Here is a 14,577-nt window from a genome sequence, read left to right on the forward strand (position 1 = left end):
TATTATACGAATAGCACGTTATTGAAGGCGACAAACATGGTCTCAATATGTTTTGTATGTCTCGCCCCTCGTTTACAGGCAATAGCATAAATCGCTGGGCGCAAATGAGAAATACAGATCGCGTGAAATCGAAAGTCCAAAGCACTCTCTAGCCCTTTGTAATACATGACAGCCATGAGTTAATTTGGAGCAGACATTAATAATTTGTTGCTTCCAGTGCATATCAGACTCAAACACAGCACCAAGATATTACTTGCATTGCGACACGCTGAGGACATTCTTGTTTTGGTAATCATTGATGCAACGTGGTGATAATTTATATTATTCGCGAGTGAAGCACGGTGTACTTTACTTTCTGGTTATAAAGAGTCAGCTCATTACTTATGTACCATTGTGATACTTCGCTAAGTTCTTCATTAAATTTACAATTCAGTTCCTCTAAGTTATCGCCTGTGAAAAGTAATGCTGTGTCATCGATATACATAATAGCTTCAGAATCCTTCAGACCTGACGGAAGATCGTTATTGTAAAGAAACAGAGGCCCAGCAAGGAACCGTGCAGAACACAGAAAATAGTGTTTTGTGGTATAGAGGTTAGATTGTTTACAGCAACATATTGTTTCCTATTTGAAAAAGAACGTTTTTTTAGATTACAAATCTTTCATTTCAGACCCTAAGTTTCCAATTTCTGTTGCAGTATTGTCTGATGTACCGCATCGAAAGCTTTGGATACATCTAAGTAAATTACTATAGCTGGTTTATTATGCAGTGCAGTATTTATGAGTTGTGTTAGAACAGGAATTGCGGAAGACGTTGATCTTTGGAGCCTGAAGCCATGCTGGTTAGGATAGATGATGTTACATTTCTTTTAAAAATGCTGTATACGCTTACAAAGTGTCTTTACAAAAACTATTGATTGCATTTAGCAGCGGTATCAGCCTGTATTTTTCTATGTCGGATCGCTCACCACTCTTAAAGATAGGTATGACCGTCTTCACCTGCAGTTCATCAGGATACACTTCATTTTCCAACGTATGATTTAAGATATGCAGTAGATGGATTCCCAACATATAAAAGTTGTTTTTTATCAGCCTAACAGGTAGTGCATCTGGTTCTGCCGCCTTAGCGACTGAAGGGATTTTTACTGTTGTAACTAATTCTTCAATTTCTATGTGAGGCAATGCAAAAGTGTTGTTGTCACGCTCTGCCATTTTCACTGAAAGAACATCAGCATGTACTTGTGCATGTACCATAGGCCCTACGGAGGCAAAATAGGTACCAAATGATTCAACTGTACCTTCGTCAACTGTTTCATAGAAAGTAGAGATGTTCGATCCTACGCCCATTCTGTAGTTTAGCGTGTCCCATTGTTTTTTTTTTATTTACATGTGCCTGCTTCATGAGAGATGAATCACATTGTTTTTTTGCTTTTCCTCATAGGAAACATAGATAGTTTTAGATAGCGTTTAAATTGAGTAATGTAATATTCGTTTGATCTGAACTGTAACCATTTGTGGTACCATTTATCCTTATCTGTTTACAAAGTTAATATTTCAGTATTCATCCAAGGACACTTTGGGTAGCTGTATCTTTATGGGTCGGCAAAGACCGCCGTTCAACGGCACATTTAAGTATATCTAGAAATTTCCTGTACTCGGTATCAACGTGTTTATCATATGCCGTAATGATATCTGTTCGTTCTAATATTTCACGCAGCCGGACGTAGTCTATCTTACTCAGTATATTACTCTGTACCGAATTCAGTGTTTCTCAATAGGAACAATAACGGATGAATAGTCTGCAATCAACTCACCGCAAGGGCCAGTCTGCGCAGCTTAATATGCCACAGGATGTGATCTTCTGAGTAGTTGAGGTATCGGGTCGCGAGTTGCTTCTGTTTAAAACGTTTTCTCCGAAATTATTATTGTTCTTTTGAACAGTTTACGTCTATACGCCACGCTGTTGCGGATCTGTGCATCGACAACGGCGCGCGCAGGTGCACGTTACACTTTTCTGACAATAACGCTATTCTTGCGGGATGAGGCACATGAAGGGTACCTACGCTCGGTCGGCCACTGCGATAACACAAGATACGCTTGCTCATCGATATCTGCGTCAATCAACAACGTAAGTCTTTCTTTTGATTGCAATGGTAGGCCCTGCCCAAACGGGCAAGGCCTCTCAAAAATTGGCCTATAGGCTCATTGGAGTGTCTCTCCCCACGGTAATCTTTAGTAAAAGGCGAAAGATTAATACGTGGATTTGAGGAGAGACCTGAGCGATGAAGATACCCATGCTGTCCGAGGCTGGTCTCCTAAATGGTGTCACTTACTTGGCCAGGTGAACCTTCAAGCTATTCTCAAATGTGCATGCTTAAACCTCAACTCTTGTTATTATTTAGCAAGTGTATCTCTGACTGGGCTTTTCTACATGTACTTGTTAATAGAGAAATTTTACATGTTGCCGTATTCACGTTTAAAAGCTAATAACATTGTTAAAATAGCCAGGATTGCTTGAACTGCACGACTGCCATTTTCATGCGCAGCAGTCGCCATCTGGTGTTGAACATCGAAGTTTTAAAAGCTTGCGGAGGACTTTTTTTGTAACCGGATACTTTTTATTATTAGTTCTAAAATCCAGTACACACGCAGTTGGTCCCACCCATAGCCTTCAAGGCTAGTGATGCGTCCGCACGCTAAACAAGTACTATAATATTGGCCGACTTTTTCGTGAATGGGCTCAATCACAAAACACTTCAGTAACACGCAAGAAAATTGGCAAGCTTCAGTATATAACTTTGTGGCATATTCGACCAAAGCAGAGAGTCCAAAGTCCAAAGAATGTCCAAAGCACTGACAGGGCATCAAAAAGAAAAACAAGCTGGTTCCTTTCTTTTTTGTAAATTTATTTACACGCTTCTTCATTCCAATAGTTTCGTAGTAATGAGGGAAAGATGTTTTAACGATGCCAAAATGTCATTGGTATCCATTACTTCGTTTGGAACTTCATGACACACGTTGGCTCCTTTACGTTGTACAGGTCTATGGCTGTATGTATTATGAGAAGGCGGCAAGGTAAACAGACTGTTTGTAGCGGCTCTTGTTTTTTCATTGATAATCTGAACATAGTTAGGGGCAGCTCGTTATTTGACCTTATTTATTGTATTTACTACTTCAGCTATCTTCAATTTAAATAAATTGATACGGGTAACATGCGTAGCTGTTCAAAAAGTGACATACAGGAGTGAGTACTTCTTCAATAATTTATTATACGAATAGCACGTTACTGAAGGCGACAAACATGGTCTCAATATGTTTTGTATGTCTCGCCCCTCGTTTACAGGCAATAGCATAAATCGCTGGGCGCAAATGAGAAATACAGAACGCGTGAAATCGAAAGTCCAAAGCACTCTCTAGCCCTTTGTAATACATGACAGCCATGAGTTAATTTGGAGCAGACATTAATAATTTGTTGCTTCCAGTGCATATCAGACTCAAACACAGCACCAAGATATTACTTGCATTGCGACACGCTGAGGACATTCTTGTTTTGGTAATCATTGATGCAACGTGGTGATAATTTATATTATTCGCGAGTGAAGCACGGTGTACTTTATTTTCTGGTTATAAAGAGTCAGCTCATTACTTATGTACCATTGTGATACTTCGCTAAGTTCTTCATTAAATTTACAATTCAGTTCCTCTAAGTTATCGCCTGTGAAAAGTAATGCTGTGTCATCGATATACATAATAGCTTCAGAATCCTTCAGACCTGACGGAAGATCGTTATTGTAAAGAAACAGAGGCCCAGCAAGGAACCGTGCAGAACACAGAAAATAGTGTTTTGTGGTAGAGAGGTTAGATTGTTTACAGCAACATATTGTTTCCTATTTGAAAAAGAACGTTTTTTTAGATTACAAATCTTTCATTTCAGACCCTAAGTTTCCAATTTCTGTTGCAGTATTGTCTGATGTACCGCATCGAAAGCTTTGGATACATCTAAGTAAATTACTATAGCTGATTTATTATGCAGTGCAGTATTTATGAGTTGTGTTAGAACAGGAATTGCGGAAGACGTTGATCTTTGGGGCCTGAAGCCATGCTGGTTAGGATAGATGATGTTACATTTCTTTTAAAAATGCTGTATACGCTTACAAAGTGTCTTTACAAAAACTATTGATTGCATTTAGCAGCGGTATCAGCCTGTATTTTTCTATGTCGGATCGCTCACCACTCTTAAAGATAGGTATGACCGTCTTCACCTGCAGTTCATCAGGATACACTTCATTTTCCAACGTATGATTTAAGATATGCAGTAGATGGATTCCCAACATATAAAAGTTGTTTTTTATCAGCCTAACAGGTAGTGCATCTGGTTCTGCCGCCTTAGCGACTGAAGGGATTTTTACTGTTGTAACTAATTCTTCAATTTCTATGTGAGGCAATGCAAAAGTGTTGTTGTCACGCTCTGCCATTTTCACTGAAAGAACATCAGCATGTACTTGTGCATGTACCATAGGCCCTACGGAGGCAAAATAGGTACCAAATGATTCAACTGTACCTTCGTCAACTGTTTCATAGAAAGTAGAGATGTTCGATCCTACGCCCATTCTGTAGTTTAGCGTGTCCCATTGTTTTTTTTTTTTATTTACATGTGCCTGCTTCATGAGAGATGAATCACATTGTTTTTTTGCTTTTCCTCATAGGAAACATAGATAGTTTTAGATAGCGTTTAAATTGAGTAATGTAATATTCGTTTGATCTGAACTGTAACCATTTGTGGTACCATTTATCCTTATCTGTTTACAAAGTTAATATTTCAGTATTCATCCAAGGACATTTTGGGTAGCTGTATCTTTATGGGTCGGCAAAGACCGCCGTTCAACGGCACATTTAAGTATATCTAGAAATTTCCTGTACTCGGTATCAACGTGTTTATCATATGCCGTAATGATATCTGTTCGTTCTAATATTTCACGCAGCCGGACGTAGTCTATCTTACTCAGTATATTACTCTGTACCGAATTCAGTGTTTCTCAATAGGAACAATAACGGATGAATAGTCTGCAATCAACTCACCGCAAGGGCCAGTCTGCGCAGCTTAATATGCCACAGGATGTGATCTTCTGAGTAGTTGAGGTATCGGGTCGCGAGTTGCTTCTGTTTAAAACGTTTTCTCCGAAATTATTATTGTTCTTTTGAACAGTTTACGTCTATACGCCACGCTGTTGCGGATCTGTGCATCGACAACGGCGCGCGCAGGTGCACGTTACACTTTTCTGACAATAACGCTATTCTTGCGGGATGAGGCACATGAAGGGTACCTACGCTCGGTCGGCCACTGCGATAACACAAGATACGCTTGCTCATCGATATCTGCGTCAATCAACAACGTAAGTCTTTCTTTTGATTGCAATGGTAGGCCCTGCCCAAACGGGCAAGGCCTCTCAAAAATTGGCCTATAGGCTCATTGGAGTGTCTCTCCCCACGGTAATCTTTAGTAAAAGGCGAAAGATTAATACGTGGATTTGAGGAGAGACCTGAGCGATGAAGATACCGATGCTGTCCGAGGCTGGTCTCCTAAATGGTGTCACTTACTTGGCCAGGTGAACCTTCAAGCTATTCTCAAATGTGCATGCTTAAACCTCAACTCTTGTTATTATTTAGCAAGTGTATCTCTGACTGGGCTTTTCTACATGTACTTGTTAATAGAGAAATTTTACATGTTGCCGTATTCACGTTTAAAAGCTAATAACATTGTTAAAATAGCCAGGATTGCTTGAACTGCACGACTGCCATTTTCATGCGCAGCAGTCGCCATCTGGTGTTGAACATCGAAGTTTTAAAAGCTTGCGGAGGACTTTTTTTTTAACCGGATACTTTTTATTATTAGTTCTAAAATCCAGTACACACGCAGTTGGTCCCACCCATAGCCTTCAAGGCTAGTGATGCGTCCGCACGCTAAACAAGTACTATAATATTGGCCGACTTTTTCGTGAATGGGCTCAATCACAAAACACTTCAGTAACACGCAAGAAAATTGGCAAGCTTCAGTATATAACTTTGTGGCATATTCGACCAAAGCAGAGAGTCCAAAGTCCAAAGAATGTCCAAAGCACTGACAGGGCATCAAAAAGAAAAACAAGCTGGTTCCTTTCTTTTTTGTAAATTTATTTACACGCTTCTTCATTCCAATAGTTTCGTAGTAATGAGGGAAAGATGTTTTAACGATGCCAAAATGTCATTGGTATCCATTACTTCGTTTGGAACTTCATGACACACGTTGGCTCCTTTACGTTGTACAGGTCTATGGCTGTATGTATTATGAGAAGGCGGCAAGGTAAACAGACTGTTTGTAGCGGCTCTTGTTTTTTCATTGATAATCTGAACATAGTTAGGGGCAGCTCGTTATTTGACCTTATTTATTGTATTTACTACTTCAGCTATCTTCAATTTAAATAAATTGATACGGGTAACATGCGCAGCTGTTCAAAAAGTGACATACAGGAGTGAGTACTTCTTCAATAATTTATTATACGAATAGCACGTTACTGAAGGCGACAAACATGGTCTCAATATGTTTTGTATGTCTCGCCCCTCGTTTACAGGCAATAGCATAAATCGCTGGGCGCAAATGAGAAATACAGAACGCGTGAAATCGAAAGTCCAAAGCACTCTCTAGCCCTTTGTAATACATGACAGCCATGAGTTAATTTGGAGCAGACATTAATAATTTGTTGCTTCCAGTGCATATCAGACTCAAACACAGCACCAAGATATTACTTGCATTGCGACACGCTGAGGACATTCTTGTTTTGGTAATCATTGATGCAACGTGGTGATAATTTATATTATTCGCGAGTGAAGCACGGTGTACTTTATTTTCTGGTTATAAAGAGTCAGCTCATTACTTATGTACCATTGTGATACTTCGCTAAGTTCTTCATTAAATTTACAATTCAGTTCCTCTAAGTTATCGCCTGTGAAAAGTAATGCTGTGTCATCGATATACATAATAGCTTCAGAATCCTTCAGACCTGACGGAAGATCGTTATTGTAAAGAAACAGAGGCCCAGCAAGGAACCGTGCAGAACACAGAAAATAGTGTTTTGTGGTAGAGAGGTTAGATTGTTTACAGCAACATATTGTTTCCTATTTGAAAAAGAACGTTTTTTTAGATTACAAATCTTTCATTTCAGACCCTAAGTTTCCAATTTCTGTTGCAGTATTGTCTGATGTACCGCATCGAAAGCTTTGGATACATCTAAGTAAATTACTATAGCTGATTTATTATGCAGTGCAGTATTTATGAGTTGTGTTAGAACAGGAATTGCGGAAGACGTTGATCTTTGGGGCCTGAAGCCATGCTGGTTAGGATAGATGATGTTACATTTCTTTTAAAAATGCTGTATACGCTTACAAAGTGTCTTTACAAAAACTATTGATTGCATTTAGCAGCGGTATCAGCCTGTATTTTTCTATGTCGGATCGCTCACCACTCTTAAAGATAGGTATGACCGTCTTCACCTGCAGTTCATCAGGATACACTTCATTTTCCAACGTATGATTTAAGATATGCAGTAGATGGATTCCCAACATATAAAAGTTGTTTTTTATCAGCCTAACAGGTAGTGCATCTGGTTCTGCCGCCTTAGCGACTGAAGGGATTTTTACTGTTGTAACTAATTCTTCAATTTCTATGTGAGGCAATGCAAAAGTGTTGTTGTCACGCTCTGCCATTTTCACTGAAAGAACATCAGCATGTACTTGTGCATGTACCATAGGCCCTACGGAGGCAAAATAGGTACCAAATGATTCAACTGTACCTTCGTCAACTCTTTCATAGAAAGTAGAGATGTTCGATCCTACGCCCATTCTGTAGTTTAGCGTGTCCCATTGTTTTTTTTTTATTTACATGTGCCTGCTTCATGAGAGATGAATCACATTGTTTTTTTGTTTTTCCTCATAGGAAACATAGATAGTTTTAGATAGCGTTTAAATTGAGTAATGTAATATTCGTTTGATCTGAACTGTAACCATTTGTGGTACCATTTATCCTTATCTGTTTACAAAGTTAATATTTCAGTATTCATCCAAGGACACTTTGGGTAGCTGTATCTTTATGGGTCGGCAAAGACCGCCGTTCAACGGCACATTTAAGTATATCTAGAAATTTCCTGTACTCGGTATCAACGTGTTTATCATATGCCGTAATGATATCTGTTCGTTCTAATATTTCACGCAGCCGGACGTAGTCTATCTTACTCAGTATATTACTCTGTACCGAATTCAGTGTTTCTCAATAGGAACAATAACGGATGAATAGTCTGCAATCAACTCACCGCAAGGGCCAGTCTGCGCAGCTTAATATGCCACAGGATGTGATCTTCTGAGTAGTTGAGGTATCGGGTCGCGAGTTGCTTCTGTTTAAAACGTTTTCTCCGAAATTATTATTGTTCTTTTGAACAGTTTACGTCTATACGCCACGCTGTTGCGGATCTGTGCACCGACAACGGCGCGCGCATGCGCACGTTACACTTTTCTGACAATAACGCTATTCTTGCGGGATGAGGCACATGAGGGGTACCTACTCTCGGTCGGCCACTGCGATAACACAAGATACGCTTGCTCATCGATATCTGCGTCAATCAACAACGTAAGTCTTTCTTTTGATTGCAATGGTAGGCCCTGCCCAAACGGGCAAGGCCTCTCAAAAATTGGCCTATAGGCTCATTGGAGTGTCCCTCGCCACGGTAATCTTTAGTAAAAGGCGAAAGATTAATACGTGGATTTGAGGAGAGACCTGAGCGATGAAGATACCGATGCTGTCCGAGGCTGGTCTCCTAAATGGTGCCACTTACTTGGCCAGGTGAGCCTTCAAGCTATTCTCAAATTTGCATGCTTAAACCTCAACTCTTGTTATTATTTAGCAAGTGTATCTCTGACTGGGCTTTTCTACATGTACTTGTTAATAGAGAAATTTTACATGTTGCCGTATTCACGTTTAAAAGCTAATAACATTGTTAAAATAGCCAGGATTGCTTGCACTGCACGACTGCCATTTTCATGCGCAGCAGTCGCCATCTGGTGTTGAACATCGAAGTTTTAAAAGCTTGCGGAGGACTTTTTTTTTAACCGGATACTTTTTATTATTAGTTCTAAAATCCAGTACACACGCAGTTGGTCCCACCCATAGCCTTCAAGGCTAGTGATGGGTCCGCACGCTAAACAAGTACTATAATATTGGCCGACTTTTTCGTGAATGGGCTCAATCACAAAACACTTCAGTAACACGCAAGAAAATTGGCAAGCTTCAGTATATAACTTTGTGGCACATTCGACCAAAGCAGAGAGTCCAAAGTCCAAAGAATGTCCAAAGCACTGACAGGGCATCAAAAAGAAAAACAAGCTGGTTCCTTTCTTTTTTGTAAATTTATTTACGCGCTTCTTCATTCCAATAGTTTCGTAGTAATGAGGGAAAGATGTTTTAACGATGCCAAAATGTCATTGGTATCCATTACTTCGTTTGGAACTTCATGACACACGTTGGCTCCTTTACGTTGTACAGGTCTATGGCTGTATGTATTATGAGAAGGCGGCAAGGTAAACAGACTGTTTGTAGCGGCTCGTTTTTTCATTGATAATCTGAACATAGTTAGGGGCAGCTCGTTATTTGACCTTATTTATTGTATTTACTACTTCAGCTATCTTCAATTTAAATAAATTGATACGGGTAACATGCGTAGCTGTTCAAAAAGTGACATACAGGAGTGAGTACTTCTTCAATAATTTAATTTACGAATAGCACGTCATTGAAGGCGACAAACATGGTCTCAATATGTTTTGTATGACTCGCCCCTCGTTTACAGGCAATAGCATAAATCGCTGAGCGCAAATGAGAAATAGAGAACGCGTGAAATCGAAAGTCCAAAGCACTGTCTAGCTCTTTGTAATACATGACAGCCATGAGTTAATTTGGAGCAGACATTAATAATTTGTTGCTTCCAGTGCATATCAGACTCAAACACAGCACCAAGATATTACTTGCATTGCGACACGCTGAGGACATTCTTGTTTTGGTAATCATTGATGCAACGTGGTGATAATTTATATTATTCGCGAGTGAAGCACGGTGTACTTTATTTTCTGGTTATAAAGAGTCAGCTCATTACTTATGTACCATTGTGATACTTCGCTAAGTTCTTCATTAAATTTACAATTCAGTTCCTCTAAGTTATCGCCTGTGAAAAGTAATGCTGTGTCATCGATATACATAATAGCTTCAGAATCCTTCAGACCTGACGGAAGATCGTTATTGTAAAGAAACAGAGGCCCAGCAAGGAACCGTGCAGAACACAGAAAATAGTGTTTTGTGGTAGAGAGGTTAGATTGTTTACAGCAACATATTGTTTCCTATTTGAAAAAGAACGTTTTTTTAGATTACAAATCTTTCATTTCAGACCCTAAGTTTCCAATTTCTGTTGCAGTATTGTCTGATGTACCGCATCGAAAGCTTTGGATACATCTAAGTAAATTACTATAGCTGGTTTATTATGCAGTGCAGTATTTATGAGTTGTGTTAGAACAGGAATTGCGGAAGACGTTGATCTTTGGGGCCTGAAGCCATGCTGGTTAGGATAGATGATGTTACATTTCTTTTAAAAATGCTGTATACGCTTACAAAGTGTCTTTACAAAAACTATTGATTGCATTTAGCAGCGGTATCAGCCTGTATTTTTCTATGTCGGATCGCTCACCACTCTTAAAGATAGGTATGACCGTCTTCACCTGCAGTTCATCAGGATACACTTCATTTTCCAACGTATGATTTAAGATATGCAGTAGATGGATTCCCAACATATAAAAGTTGTTTTTTATCAGCCTAACAGGTAGTGCATCTGGTTCTGCCGCCTTAGCGACTGAAGGGATTTTTACTGTTGTAACTAATTCTTCAATTTCTATGTGAGGCAATGCAAAAGTGTTGTTGTCACGCTCTGCCATTTTCACTGAAAGAACATCAGCATGTACTTGTGCATGTACCATAGGCCCTACGGAGGCAAAATAGGTACCAAATGATTCAACTGTACCTTCGTCAACTGTTTCATAGAAAGTAGAGATGTTCGATCCTACGCCCATTCTGTAGTTTAGCGTGTCCCATTGTTTTTTTTTTATTTACATGTGCCTGCTTCATGAGAGATGAATCACATTGTTTTTTTGCTTTTCCTCATAGGAAACATAGATAGTTTTAGATAGCGTTTAAATTGAGTAATGTAATATTCGTTTGATCTGAACTGTAACCATTTGTGGTACCATTTATCCTTATCTGTTTACAAAGTTAATATTTCAGTATTCATCCAAGGACACTTTGGGTAGCTGTATCTTTATGGGTCGGCAAAGACCGCCGTTCAACGGCACATTTAAGTATATCTAGAAATTTCCTGTACTCGGTATCAACGTGTTTATCATATGCCGTAATGATATCTGTTCGTTCTAATATTTCACGCAGCCGGACGTAGTCTATCTTACTCAGTATATTACTCTGTACCGAATTCAGTGTTTCTCAATAGGAACAATAACGGATGAATAGTCTGCAATCAACTCACCGCAAGGGCCAGTCTGCGCAGCTTAATATGCCACAGGATGTGATCTTCTGAGTAGTTGAGGTATCGGGTCGCGAGTTGCTTCTGTTTAAAACGTTTTCTCCGAAATTATTATTGTTCTTTTGAACAGTTTACGTCTATACGCCACGCTGTTGCGGATCTGTGCATCGACAACGGCGCGCGCAGGTGCACGTTACACTTTTCTGACAATAACGCTATTCTTGCGGGATGAGGCACATGAAGGGTACCTACGCTCGGTCGGCCACTGCGATAACACAAGATACGCTTGCTCATCGATATCTGCGTCAATCAACAACGTAAGTCTTTCTTTTGATTGCAATGGTAGGCCCTGCCCAAACGGGCAAGGCCTCTCAAAAATTGGCCTATAGGCTCATTGGAGTGTCCCTCGCCACGGTAATCTTTAGTAAAAGGCGAAAGATTAATACGTGGATTTGAGGAGAGACCTGAGCGATGAAGATACCGATGCTGTCCGAGGCTGGTCTCCTAAATGGTGCCACTTACTTGGCCAGGTGAGCCTTCAAGCTATTCTCAAATTTGCATGCTTAAACCTCAACTCTTGTTATTATTTAGCAAGTGTATCTCTGACTGGGCTTTTCTACATGTACTTGTTAATAGAGAAATTTTACATGTTGCCGTATTCACGTTTAAAAGCTAATAACATTGTTAAAATAGCCAGGATTGCTTGCACTGCACGACTGCCATTTTCATGCGCAGCAGTCGCCATCTGGTGTTGAACATCGAAGTTTTAAAAGCTTGCGGAGGACTTTTTTTTTAACCGGATACTTTTTATTATTAGTTCTAAAATCCAGTACACACGCAGTTGGTCCCACCCATAGCCTTCAAGGCTAGTGATGGGTCCGCACGCTAAACAAGTACTATAATATTGGCCGACTTTTTCGTGAATGGGCTCAATCACAAAACACTTCAGTAACACGCAAGAAAATTGGCAAGCTTCAGTATATAACTTTGTGGCATATTCGACCAAAGCAGAGAGTCCAAAGTCCAAAGAATGTCCAAAGCACTGACAGGGCATCAAAAAGAAAAACAAGCTGGTTCCTTTCTTTTTTGTAAATTTATTTACGCGCTTCTTCATTCCAATAGTTTCGTAGTAATGAGGGAAAGATGTTTTAACGATGCCAAAATGTCATTGGTATCCATTACTTCGTTTGGAACTTCATGACACACGTTGGCTCCTTTACGTTGTACAGGTCTATGGCTGTATGTATTATGAGAAGGCGGCAAGGTAAACAGACTGTTTGTAGCGGCTCGTTTTTTCATTGATAATCTGAACATAGTTAGGGGCAGCTCGTTATTTGACCTTATTTATTGTATTTACTACTTCAGCTATCTTCAATTTAAATAAATTGATACGGGTAACATGCGTAGCTGTTCAAAAAGTGACATACAGGAGTGAGTACTTCTTCAATAATTTATTATACGAATAGCACGTTATTGAAGGCGACAAACATGGTCTCAATATGTTTTGTATGTCTCGCCCCTCGTTTACAGGCAATAGCATAAATCGCTGAGCGCAAATGAGAAATAGAGAACGCGTGAAATCGAAAGTCCAAAGCACTCTCTAGCTCTTTGTAATACATGACAGCCATGAGTTAATTTGGAGCAGACATTAATAACTTGTTGCTTCCAGTGCATATCAGACTCAAACACAGCACCAAGATATTACTTGCATTGCGACACGCTGAGGACATTCTTGTTTTGGTAATCATTGATGCAACGTGGTGATAATTTATATTATTCGCGAGTGAAGCACGGTGTACTTTATTTTCTGGTTATAAAGAGTCAGCTCATTACTTATGTACCATTGTGATACTTCGCTAAGTTCTTCATTAAATTTACAATTCAGTTCCTCTAAGTTATCGCCTGTGAAAAGTAATGCTGTGTCATCGATATACATAATAGCTTCAGAATCCTTCAGACCTGACGGAAGATCGTTATTGTAAAGAAACAGAGGCCCAGCAAGGAACCGTGCAGAACACAGAAAATAGTGTTTTGTGGTAGAGAGGTTAGATTGTTTACAGCAACATATTGTTTCCTATTTGAAAAAGAACGTTTTTTTAGATTACAAATCTTTCATTTCAGACCCTAAGTTTCCAATTTCTGTTGCAGTATTGTCTGATGTACCGCATCGAAAGCTTTGGATACATCTAAGTAAATTACTATAGCTGGTTTATTATGCAGTGCAGTATTTATGAGTTGTGTTAGAACAGGAATTGCGGAAGACGTTGATCTTTGGGGCCTGAAGCCATGCTGGTTAGGATAGATGATGTTACATTTCTTTTAAAAATGCTGTATACGCTTACAAAGTGTCTTTACAAAAACTATTGATTGCATTTAGCAGCGGTATCAGCCTGTATTTTTCTATGTCGGATCGCTCACCACTCTTAAAGATAGGTATGACCGTCTTCACCTGCAGTTCATCAGGATACACTTCATTTTCCAACGTATGATTTAAGATATGCAGTAGATGGATTCCCAGCATATAAAAGTTGTTTTTTCTCAGCCTAACAGGTAGTGCATCTGGTTCTGCCGCCTTAGCGACTGAAGGGATTTTTACTGTTGTAACTAATTCTTCAATTTCTATGTGAGGCAATGCAAAAGTGTTGTTGTCACGCTCTGCCATTTTCACCGAAAGAACATCAGCATGTACTTGTGCATGTACCATAGGCCCTACGGAGGCAAAATAGGTACCAAATGATTCAACTGTACCTTCGTCAACTCTTTCATAGAAAGTAGAGATGTTCGATCCTACGCCCATTCTGTAGTTTAGCGTTTCCCATGGTTTTTTTTTTATTTACATGTGCCTGCTTCATGAGAGATGAATCACATTGTTTTTTTGCTTTTCCTCATAGGAAACATAGATAGTTTTAGATAGCGTTTAAATTGAGTAATGTAATATTCGTTTGATCTGAACTGTAACCATTTGTGGTAGCATTTATC

General features: G+C 39.4%; 4 non-coding genes across 4 annotated transcripts; all 4 read right to left on the reverse strand.

The window, feature by feature from the left end:
- Positions 1–2,155: 2,155 nt before the first annotated feature.
- Positions 2,156–2,281, reverse strand: LOC142576865 (U5 spliceosomal RNA). Its single transcript, XR_012826987.1, has one exon. It is a non-coding gene; the product is annotated as a U5 spliceosomal RNA (small nuclear RNA).
- Positions 2,282–5,420: 3,139 nt separating this feature from the next.
- LOC142576866 (U5 spliceosomal RNA) lies at positions 5,421–5,546 on the reverse strand. The gene has a single exon (XR_012826988.1). It is a non-coding gene; the product is annotated as a U5 spliceosomal RNA (small nuclear RNA).
- Positions 5,547–8,683: 3,137 nt separating this feature from the next.
- Positions 8,684–8,809, reverse strand: LOC142576899 (U5 spliceosomal RNA). The gene has a single exon (XR_012827017.1). It is a non-coding gene; the product is annotated as a U5 spliceosomal RNA (small nuclear RNA).
- A 3,135-nt stretch (positions 8,810–11,944) lies between these two features.
- LOC142576900 (U5 spliceosomal RNA) lies at positions 11,945–12,070 on the reverse strand. The gene has a single exon (XR_012827018.1). It is a non-coding gene; the product is annotated as a U5 spliceosomal RNA (small nuclear RNA).
- Between the last annotated feature and the right edge of the window lie 2,507 nt (positions 12,071–14,577).

This window comes from Dermacentor variabilis, chromosome 3 (genome assembly GCF_050947875.1).
Source record: "Dermacentor variabilis isolate Ectoservices chromosome 3, ASM5094787v1, whole genome shotgun sequence".
NCBI classification, from domain to species: Eukaryota; Metazoa; Arthropoda; class Arachnida; order Ixodida; family Ixodidae; genus Dermacentor; species Dermacentor variabilis.